General features: G+C 31.5%; 1 non-coding gene across 1 annotated transcript; it reads left to right on the top strand.

Annotated features, from left to right (window-relative positions):
• The first annotated feature begins 10,667 nt into the window (after positions 1-10,667).
• Trnas-gga (transfer RNA serine (anticodon GGA)) lies at positions 10,668-10,739 on the top strand. The gene has a single exon. It is a non-coding gene; the product is annotated as a tRNA-Ser (tRNA).
• Positions 10,740-11,730: the final 991 nt, after the last annotated feature.

The raw sequence follows: 11,730 nt of genomic DNA, 5'->3' as shown, positions 1-11,730 counted from the left end.
AATAATAATTTTTTAAAATCCCCCTTTTCTGTCCTTAACCTAAAGGACTTTACACTGTGTGATTTTTCATATGATTTCACTTATACAGTGTACTGGAATAAGTGTTACATTCCCCCCGCCCCCTTATTAACTTATTTATTTTTAGCACATAAGCAAAACGCTCGGACAGGTCGATTTTTAAAATAATCAAAGTATATTATAACATCAATGTTTCGAACTTTACACGATCCCTCTTCAGGTGACAGGCGCGGCGTAACTTTGATTTTTTTTAATGGGAAAGTACGTCATGTGACAGCTTATTTAAAAGCGTTTGAAATAGTGATTCCAAAAATGTATAACACTTTAATCCTTTTTGAGAGCGCAGGTGCAAAATTTGGATCGAATTCTTTTTAAACGCATTCATTTTTTTTGGAATTCTGAGAAAACTAATAAGTATTTTGGAAAAATTTAAACGCAGAATAAAATATTACATTATTACCGAGGGCAGAAAGTCCCTTAGAATAAACAAAAAGTTTCTGTTAAATGGTATGCCTATTTGAAATTAAAAATCATACGAAATTTTCTCTTTTTCACCCCTGTGACTTATTAAAATAATCATTATAGATGTTCTCAGGGACTTCAGACCCTCGATAATACTGTAATATTTTATTCTGCATTTGAATTTTCAAAAATAATAATTAGTTTTCTTGGGATTCGAAAAAAATGAATACATTTAAAAAGAATTCGACCGAAATTTCACGATAATAGACACACAAAAACTTCCTTCTACTACGGACTACATTTGAAAACGAAATGCAATTATTATTCGGCACTTCGGTAACACAGAGAAGCTAGGGGTATCACGATAAGGAAACGCCGTTAACTTTCAAATGGTCAAGCAAAACATTTATTGTCTCAATAACTACGATTATTGTCAAAATGAACGCATTGATTGTGGGTATTAAATGCAGTAGTAGATTAATGCATTCGTTGTCACAACAATCAATTTACATCTATTCAATAATCCATATATTACTCTATATTATAGTCTGTTCGCTAAACTCAGACGCAACTTTCTAGATATTTTAGTCGGTAATGTTGCCAATTTTAGCGAAATTGGCAAAAAATAATTTTTAAATAGTTAATAATCACTAAATATTTAGTAATTTTGCCAATTTTTGCAAAATTGACAAAAAAACAAAAAAAATATCGACTAAAATATCTAGCCAGATGCGTCTGAGTTTAGCGAACCGACTATAACAACATTTGTACATTGTTTTAATGAAATCTGTACGTTGTCACGATAAACCAAGGTAATTGCTTGTCATCTACGAAATCAAGAACGTGAGTTGCTGCCAAAATTAACAGTATTTATTAAATATACGAAACTAAGTTATTGGCTGAATAAATTGAGTGTTATTGATTAATATACTCTAGTTATTCTCACAATTATTATTCAATCATAGTGACAATAACCAAATACATTCGTCAATGTCTAAAAGTTCGTTGAAACAACAAATTAAATTGTTGTGACAACGAAATACTATTCAGTAATCACTGTTAATCAATATTACGAACTAAATTTTTTTGAGTGAAGGCTTTTGTAAGTGTAAGTTCGTTAAGAAGTTTCACAGCACAGTATATGGCGTAGAGTTTAGCTGAATATGTGTTACATACTGGGGGTAGACGGAAAAGAAGATTGTTTTCTGAGGAAACGATTGATGCCCATACTCCGTCTTCGGATTTAGATACATCTGTGTAGATTTTATGGAGGTCGGGGTATTTTTTAAGAGGGCTTCGAACTTGGACCGAATCACAGAATGGTGTGTATTGGATTTATCAAAATACTTCAGAGATGTATCACATTATATTAGTAAATCGATCAGCCAAAGCTCAGAGTATTTAATATGCGAGGAGGAAAGGTCCGGAAAATTAATGTTTAGGTTTTGAATTATGGATTTAATTCCTTCGTATTATGGTTTTTTAGTATAGCGAATATTTTGGAATATGTTTACATATTTACTTGTGTTTTGATATATTGGCTTTGAAATGTTTCAAGCGATTGAGGCTGCATATGTGATAGAGGGAGGAACATGCGGCGGTGATGAAGGGATGGTTCTCCTAAAACAGCATAAATTCTGGCTACAGGGGTAGTTGGAAAAGCCCCTGTGATTAATCTAATATTTTATTATGAATAATATCTAATGATTTGAGTTGAGATTGATTAGCAGTGGAATAGGCAATTGCTCTATAATCTAGCTTAGAAGGTATTACAGATTTATACAGAAGAAGTAGAGTGGATTGGTCTGAGCCCCAGTTTTTGTTACAGAGAGAGCTTAATACATTTAATCTCTTATTACAGGAAATAATGAGTTGCGAGATGTGATTTTTCCATGTTAGCTTTGAATCGAAGATTAAACCCAAGAATTTGTGATGATCTCTAAACTACAGCTGTTTCTCATACATTCTCAGGGTTGGGAGTTGTGGCAAGGAGCGTGAAGAGAATACGACTCCTATTGATTTTTTTATTAAACATTGAAAACCTGTAAAATGGGACCAATTTTAGAGAGTATCTAAAAAGTTTTGATGGATTGAAGACATTGAGGACATAGTTTTACCTTTAGTAGATACCACTATGTCATCAGAGTAATAAACGGACCTGTAAGGGTGCTTGCATGTTTTTGATTATATCATTTATTGCTACCAGAAATAGTGTTGGATTAAGTATAGATCCTTGGGGTGCACCATTTTCCAAATTATAAATATATGAAAAGATATTTTTTATTTTCACTTCAAAAGATCTGTTATTTAAACAGTTTTGGATAAAGGCAAAGCAGTGACCATGAATATTCCATTTATGAAATTGTCTCAAAATGTTGTACTTCCAAGATTTATTAAATGCTCCTTCTAAATCAAAAAATATAGCCACCGTAATTGATTGTAATACAAATGAAATTGTATTTACATTACTTTTAGATTAGACGAAAGCTCCATTTGGCCCCTTCTAACTTTGCCAAAATATTGAAAAATTTCATTCCCTTTTTATACAATGAATTTAAAATTCCTATTTAATGACAAACCCTGTATACTGTGAAATTTTTATTTTTGTGTATAAGCAATATGCATTAAGATCGATTAGTCCTGTCGCCAGGAGGGGCACAACGGCCTCCTTTATTCAGATGGACTTACCCAAGTTTTTATTATGTATTTTGACCCATAGAATACGAATTTTTTGGGTAACAGTTGATCCGGATGTCGATAAGTTTGTTATAGACAAAGAACTTGAGGAATTACATAACAGCGATTTCTCGCAAAACAAAACATTTTTTTGCATTTTTTGGGTCATTCTAAGCAAAAAATGTTCCTACAAGTTTTTTCGTAGGATGCACAGTTTTCGAGATAACCGCGGTTAAACTTTCAGAAAATCGAAAAATTGCAATTTTTGAACCCGAATAACTTTTGAATAAAAAATGACATAGCAATTTTGCTTACCGTATTTGAAAGTTCAAGTCAAATTATATCGGTTTTGATTATTTGCATTGCTAAAAATTTATTTTTTTATTGTTAAACAAAGCTATAAACACATAGTGTTTCCCGTGCCTAATACATGCGTTTTAATGTATGCTACGTAGTTATTGCCTCGCTTGCACTTGTAGCTACTCTACCTACTGGTTCGATTTTAAATGAGAAATCATTGAAAACATCACTCACGCACTAGGTGTTTATAGCTTTGTTTAACAATAAAAAAATAAATTTTTAGCAATGCAAATAATCAAAACCGATATAATTTGACTTGAACTTTCAAATGCGGTAAGCAAAATTGCTATTTCATTTTTTTAGTCAAAAGTTATTCGGGTTCAAAAATTGCAATTTTTCGATTTTTTTAAAGTTCAACCGCGGTTATCTCGAAAACTGTGCATCCTACGAAAAAACTTGTAGGAACATTTTTTGCTAAGAATGACCCAAAAAATACAAAAAATGTTTTGCTTTGCGAGAAATCGCTGTTATGTAGTTCCTCAAGTTCTTTGTCTATAACAATCTTATCGACATCCGGATCAACTGTTACCCAAAAAGTCGTATTCTACAGGTCAAAATACATAAAAAAAACTTGGGTAAGTCCATCTGAATAAAGGAGGCCGTTGTAGCCCCCTGGCGACATGACTAGATAGTTTTCCGACTGTATGCAAATTTTAACAGCCATATCTTAACCAATATTTTTCTTACATAAAAACAAAACGAAACTAGCATATTTATAACAGCAAACCTACATTTTTTTACTCTTTAAGATTTTTCGTATCACTAATACTTTTTAAGTTAATTTGAAAAAAGGAAATCTTTCCAAGATTTATAGGCTATTGATTATGTATTTTAGAAAGGAACTACAACATTAACGGGGTTTTATTATTTCTTAGAGTCAATGGACCTCTAAATTTAAATGGGTGCGTTTTTGAGAAAGGGGTGAATTAGTCCCTAGGCTCAGGGCGAATTAGGGTGAGTTCTATGCACTTTTGGTACAAATACGTCTACAGGAAAATTGTTCCAGATTAAATTTTCTATCGAAACATCACATACTAAAGGTAAAAATATTTTTTTTACAAAAATATATTCAAAAGAAAAGCAAGAAAAAAACACGAAAGATAGTAATTTTGTTTTTTGCCCCACAACTTTTTTCCACGGGGATTTAGGTATAGGCGTTGCTTCACAGAAAAAAACTTCCATCATTCCTCTTTAAAATATGTAACGTTTAGTAGAAGTCTCTATGAAATACAGTTTTCAAAATATGATTTTTCAAAGTTCGCCACTCACAGCGATTTTGGTCCATTTTCCTTGATACTTCTCAAACATTGTTCTATAAAGATAAAAATGATCAAGGCAGGTTTTGTTTATATTTGATTCAGAGTTGGACCACCATCTCCATATAGCCATTTCAGCATCCTTATGCCTCATCGGTGAAGCTCAGAAGTCTCAACTCTGAAGGAAATACTGTTCTATAACTTTTTTGGACGTAGCCTTAGGTATAAACAATGTTACATTTAATAGGAAGAAACGTCAATTGCCGTAAAAATGGTCTTTTGTAGAAGGCTTTATGACTATTTTTAAGCAAGATATGGTTGTTCAAAATTTTATATTTTAATGATTTTTGATGTATTTTACGATTATTTTTAAATTTCTCATTATAACTTTTTTTATTGTATATTGTAAATATACAGGGTGTCCAGAAACTCTACCGACAAACGAAGACAGAAGATTCTTCTGATAATTCTAAGACAATTTAACCCTATTCACTTAGTCCGAAAATGCTTTGTAAGGGAGCTAGAGCTCTTTGAAGATGGCGTCTTGTAATGAGTTTTTCTTAAATACCTCCAGAACGCTTCTATATAGAAAAATAAAAATTGGTACGTTTATTTATCTTCCAGAGATAAATCTATTCCATCCATTGCGAATTTTTAGTACCGATCATAGGCGTCCGTTTTTGGCAGGACAACGGTTATTTTATCGCATAACTTTTTTGAATTTAATTCTTAAGCATTTTTGACACTGTATTATTAAATTGTGAGGTATTCTAGTGCTAAAAGGTACTCTTGTTTTAAGCCGGTAGGACACACCGTTTTCTAGAAAAATCGATTTGAAAATTCTTCGTTCTTTGAATTCCAAAAAAAAAATTTCAAAAAAAACCTATTTAGAAAGACGAAAACTGGTACACTTATTTATATTCACGAGATGAACCGATTTCATTAATTGCGAATTTCTAGTACCAGTCATAGGCGTCCGTTTTGGGTAGGTCAACAGTTATTTTATAGCGTAACTTTTTGTCCTTAATTTTTAAGCATTTTTGACACTAGATTACTAAATTATGAGGTATTCGAGTACTAAAAGTTAGTGTTGCTTTAAGTTAATAAAATACATCGTCTTCTTTTTGAAAATTTTTTTAAATTTTTTTCAAATTCCAAAAACGAAAAATTTTCAAATCGATTTTTCTAGAAAACGGAGTGTTCTACCGACTTAAAGCAAGAGTACCGTTTAGTACTAGAATAGCTCACAATTTAATAATCCACTATCAAAAAGACTTAAAAGTTAAAGGCAAAAAAGTTATGCGATAAAATAACCGTTGCCCTACCCAAAACGGACGCCTATGACCGGTACTAGAAATTCACAATCAATGGAATCGATTCCTTTCTGGAAAGTAAATAGGCATACCAATTTTCGTTTTTTTAAGTAGAAGCGTTATGGAGTTATTTAAGAAAAACTAATTACATGACGCCATCTTCAAAGAGCTGTAGCTCCCTTAGGAAGCATTTTCGGACTAGGTGAATTGGGTTAAATTATCTTAAAATTATCTAAAAAATCTCCCGTCTTCCTTTCTCGGTAGAGTTTCTGGACACCCTATATACATTGTACAATAAAAAAGAAAGCTTATTTTCTTTACTTTAAGATGATGTATTGTAAACAATTCTAGGACTATTTTTAAACACGATATAATAATAATAGTCTCCCGTAGATATCTAGGGTAGTCTGCTATATCTAGGGCCTACGGTATACAAGGAAGGTCAGTGCTACGCTTCAACCCCCTATTATTACTCCTGGTTTTGCTCAAGGTACTCATTTTATTCAGGCTGAGTCGACCTGGGGCCTATAGACATTTTAAAAATGTCTAGTTGTTCTTGGCGGCAGCGGTGGGATTTGAACCCCGGCCTACCAGCATGCGAGGCAAGCATACTACCGCCTGCGCTACGCCAGCCCTTTTACACAAGATATGCTTTTTCAAAATGTGACGTATACACATGCAATAGGTCCCACTAAGTTGGAACCATATGGAAAACTTTTTTATTTGTAACTTTATGAAAGAAATTATTGTTTATAAAATGCTCTACATAGTCTAAAACCTAAGATGCAATCAGCCAATATAAAATTTTATCAATAATGTACGAGGTATGTTAAAAATACGAATTTCGCTCAAGAGTAAAGTACCTTTATATTTCACAATATCGAAGAGTGTTACAGTAAAACCTCTTTTAACCGAAATAATTGGGGGGAAGGTCGTTTCGGATAACAAGAATTTCTGTTAAAAATAACATTGATTTTTGTATCTTTCTTATATCAAATTACCTAGTATTCTTGAGCACAGTTGGTATTAAAAAATACTATGAGGTGAATTCGTAATGTGTTGTATATTTAATTGCGTTCTTTAGTTGTATGAAAGCAATGTTGACAAATTAACATCAAATTCTTTCCATTTTGCGATAAAAATTTACTTTCTATTAACGAAATCAGCCGTTTCTGTTAAACGATGTTTCGGTTAACGGAGGTTTTACTAAGAAAAGTTATTTAGAATTAAAAATTACGTTATAATATGCAATTATATTCTTCTAATTGAAAAAAATAAAAAAAAATAAAATTTTTCTCAAATTACGGATACCCTTGGATATTCTATGGATATCTTGTTTAAAAATAGTCCTACAATTTTTTGCAATACACCATTTTAAAGAAAAGAAAATAAGCTTTTTTTATTCCACAATGTATGTATATACATACCTAAAGGTCAAGAAAAAAAGTCAGAATGAGAAATTTTAAAAATAATCATTAAAAATATCAAAAATTAAATTAAAAGTATAAAACCTTGAAAAAGCATAACTTGCTTAAAAAGAACCGTATAACCTTACACAATAAACCTTTCTAAAGGTAATTGACTTCTATTTCCAATAAATGTACTATTGTATATACCTAGAAATGCGTAGAAAAAATTTACGGAACAATGTATGCGAAATAATGAGGAAAATGGCCCAACAATGCTGCGAGCGGCGAATTTTGAAAAATCATATTTCGGAAACTATAAATCCAACAGACTTCTACCAAACTTCATTTTAAAGAAGAAGGATGGAAGTTACTTTTCGCCTAAGCAATGCCTATACCTATATCCCCGTGGAAAACAGTTATGGGGCGAAAAACAAAATTGCTTTCTCTTGCGTTTTTTTCTTGATTTCTTTTGAATATATTTTTGTAAAAAAAAAATATTTTTGACTTTAAAATGTGATACCCGATAGGAAATTTAACCTGGAATAATTTTCCTATAGACGGGTTTGTATCAAAAGTGCATAGAACTCACCCTAATTCACCCTGTGCCTAGGGACTAATTCACCCTTTCTCAAAAACGCACCCATTTAAATGGTAGCACTCCGCGGTTTTTCAAACTTAAAGGTTAATTGACCATATCAGATAAAAAAAATCCCGTTAAAGTTGCAGTTCCTTTTAGCTCTCTTATTTTGAACATAATCAATAGCATATTAAGAAAAAAATAATGTGTGTGTGTACTTTGTACGCACGTAAGAAGATATTCTTCTATTATATATAATAGGTAATTTAAACGAAGTAAATATACTTAAAAAGTTATTTGTATTTTATTTAAAAATCAAACTAACTTTCTTATCTACCACTTTCAAATTTTTTTTATTAAAATAACCAAAAATAAAAAAAAATATGAATCGCCCAGGAATTGAACCCGCGTCATTCCAATCTCAGTGCTAACGCATTACCCACTACTCCAGCGAGGCCCTAGGAATTGACATGTAAGTTTCGGATATAATTACACAACACGGCGACATATAGTGTAAAAATGTTATGCTTCCATAATATTTTATTATTTTACTACAGAGAAACACAAATCCAAAAACACAAGAATTGTAATAAATAATACATTTCCTAAAAACACTAATATATTCTTTTAATGACTTATTTGCACGGCTACAGATACATACATACCTATCTTGAAAGATTAGCAATGAACTACAAACTGTCAGAACTACATACTGTCAGTGTGCGCAGGCGCGCAGATTTATGTACAATTTTACCCTCAATCGATTCGCCGCTAAAGAAGATCTTCAAAAATTTTTTTACTATAAAACTAAATTACTTCAAAATTAAGTACATACTTTAAAACGGTTAAACTTACAGATCATATAAACAATACACATACATTTAAAGTAAATGGTAAATCGGTAACTATTAATTTTATTTAGGTTGCTAAATAGAGGGAGATTTTCACGATTTTTGTTACCAAAAAAAATTGGCCAACTTTTTTTTCAGTATAACTCGTTTATTTTGATGCTAGAAACTTTTGTAAAACCTAAAAATAAAGCTTTTTTCAAACACTAAAAAATTTTAATAAGTTTTTCCCGAAAATTGCTTATTTTTTCGGTGATTTCAAGTTAAAATTTTCGATTTGGAATTAGACGAATAAGAACGTATTTTTCATGAGCTACAACTTTACTTTGACTCGATTTATAGACGTTACCTAACACCCTTTTTCCTTTTTTTATAAGCTACATTTTTGAATAGAATATTTTTTTCGATAAAATATTAACTTTTTGAGTTATTTGCGAAAAACCGTCTAAAAACGTAGTTTTCTTGTAAAAAAATAAACATTTTCAATCGCAAATAACTCAAAAAGTGTTGACTTACATCAAAAACTATATAGAACGAAAGTTGCTTAGAATCAGTCAATTTATCGATTTCCGGGTTTATCTTGAATGTATGTTATTTCACTCCCGGGAAGGGGTGATTGGCACCCCCAAGTGAAAGCAACCAACGACACAACATCAACTTTGAAGTGGAGGGTAAGTAGAACCTAAATCCAAATGTTCATGCAATTCGGAGTTGCCCCTGAAAATTACACTCCAAAATGGTCATTTGCTGGTCTATATTTACAAATCGTCTAGAAGAGGAATCTGCGTCTCGAAGGGAGTCTGACGAAGAAGAAGAAAATGAACATTTTAGCTCACATGAAGAGTTAGAAGAAGAAGTACAAAATTCGGACCCAGAATTAATTTAGTTTATATTTTTATACTTTTCTACCTACATATTTGTAATAATAAATTTATCTTTTCTATCATATTTTCAAAATCTATTGTATAATACCTACGTATTATTTTCCTTTAATTAATAAAAAGTTGCTTAAAAATCTAAAAGACATAATAATTACTCCAACATTTTGAGGCACAATAACATGAGTATCGCCAGGTCACGTGATTTTTCTCGGGCGAACGGACTCGCTGCGATAGAGGAAGCAAGCAGCTATCGGTATACTCTCACACTGCTGCTTACCTATAGCGCTTTTCATTCACATACACGCGTAACTTGTTTGATCACCTGGCAGTTAGAAAATTTCACCAAAAGTAGAATATTTATTTTTAATATTAAAAAATACCCCGTCAAAATAACAATTGCACCCCCCTGTCCGGAAAGAAAGTACATAACTATGCATGTATAGTTGTATATTTTATACCGGTTAATAGTATGTACAGATTCAGATGCAATCTTCTGAAGTTCAGATGCACCCCCTGAAAATAGTCATGGGGCGCCCATGCAAGCATCTTGCTGAGTTAAAATCTCTCGCATATCGCCTGGCCTGTTTATTTTCTTTATATTCGAATTTTTGAAGTTATACTTCTTTAGGAGCGATTGGGAGTGAATTTTTATTATTCTGCGCGCATGCGCACACAGACAAAATGTTTGGAAAGAATTATATTAATAGTGTTTTTAGTAAATATATTTATTATGATTTTTGTATCTTTGGATTTGTCTACCTCGGGAATAAGATAGTAAGTAGTAATATTTAAAGTATTTTTATACTTCACTTGGTCTATTTGACACCATGTCGGAGAAATCTTGTAATCCGCATCCGCACAAACAAAAGGAGTATAGCTCAGTGGTAGAGCGTTCGACTGGAGATCAAGAGGTCCCCGGTTCAAATCCGGGTGTTCTCTATTCTTTTTTTAATTTTTGGTATTGTTTTAATAAAATTTTTTGGAAAATACTAAGTAAAAATTAGATTAGTCTTTAAATAAAATATAAATAAACTGTTCGAAAGTATTTATTTATTTCGTTGAAATCACATAATACAAGTAAAACCTCTTACGTGCGTACAAAGTACACACACATTCTTTTTTTCTATTTACTTTAAAGCCACGTCAATGATGTTTTTTGTAATAACAATTTTTAACCTTTTTTAACTTTGGGGGGATTTTTGGGGAAGATAACCGCTACCCCCAGCCAGACCGGCATTTTTGTATTAGGCTATCGTGGAAGAGTCACCTGAAAAAATTTTCAGATTGCCTAAAATACCTACTCAAAAATGTCTAACAGCTCTCGGACCATTAAGTTCCTGTCCATATGATTAGTATTTAACTAATTGCATAGATTACATTAAAAAACATTATTAGAAAAAAAATAGACCATCAACTATCGGTATTAGGCATGTATTTTAGTTTGTCCAAATATGTAGGTTTAGGGCTGGTATTTCTGTTTTTTTTTATGTGACTCCTTTTATTATTTCGGTAATAGATGTTTTCTTGTCTTCTCTGAAATTGTTTACAAAGTATCATGCCTTTCATTGATTAAAGATGATGAGTATTAAATTACCTACAATTATTTCTTAAAAAATAGATATGATTAAATTATCTGTGTGTATCCATGTAAAAAACTACACAATTTGGAACGTTTGAGCATATAAATATATTGGATACATATAAAATAACTACGAGAAAATATTCTACTTTGTTCATTTTATTCACATATGCATTAGTTGAAAAAATGCTGATATTTTTTATTTTATTCGGTAGTATACTTTTTACAAAAGCACATATTTCAGTTAAAAACAATACAAATATTTTAGAAAGCTGTGTAAATAAATTATTGGATTTGATAAATCCTGATAAAAAATTCATCTATGCGGTAAATACAAATATAAGAATTATA

This window comes from Diabrotica virgifera, chromosome 7 (assembly GCF_917563875.1).
Source record: "Diabrotica virgifera virgifera chromosome 7, PGI_DIABVI_V3a".
In the NCBI taxonomy this organism is placed as follows: domain Eukaryota; kingdom Metazoa; phylum Arthropoda; class Insecta; order Coleoptera; family Chrysomelidae; genus Diabrotica; species Diabrotica virgifera.
Note: the sequence above shows the minus strand (reverse complement) of the source record. Positions and strands in the feature narration are given on the sequence as shown.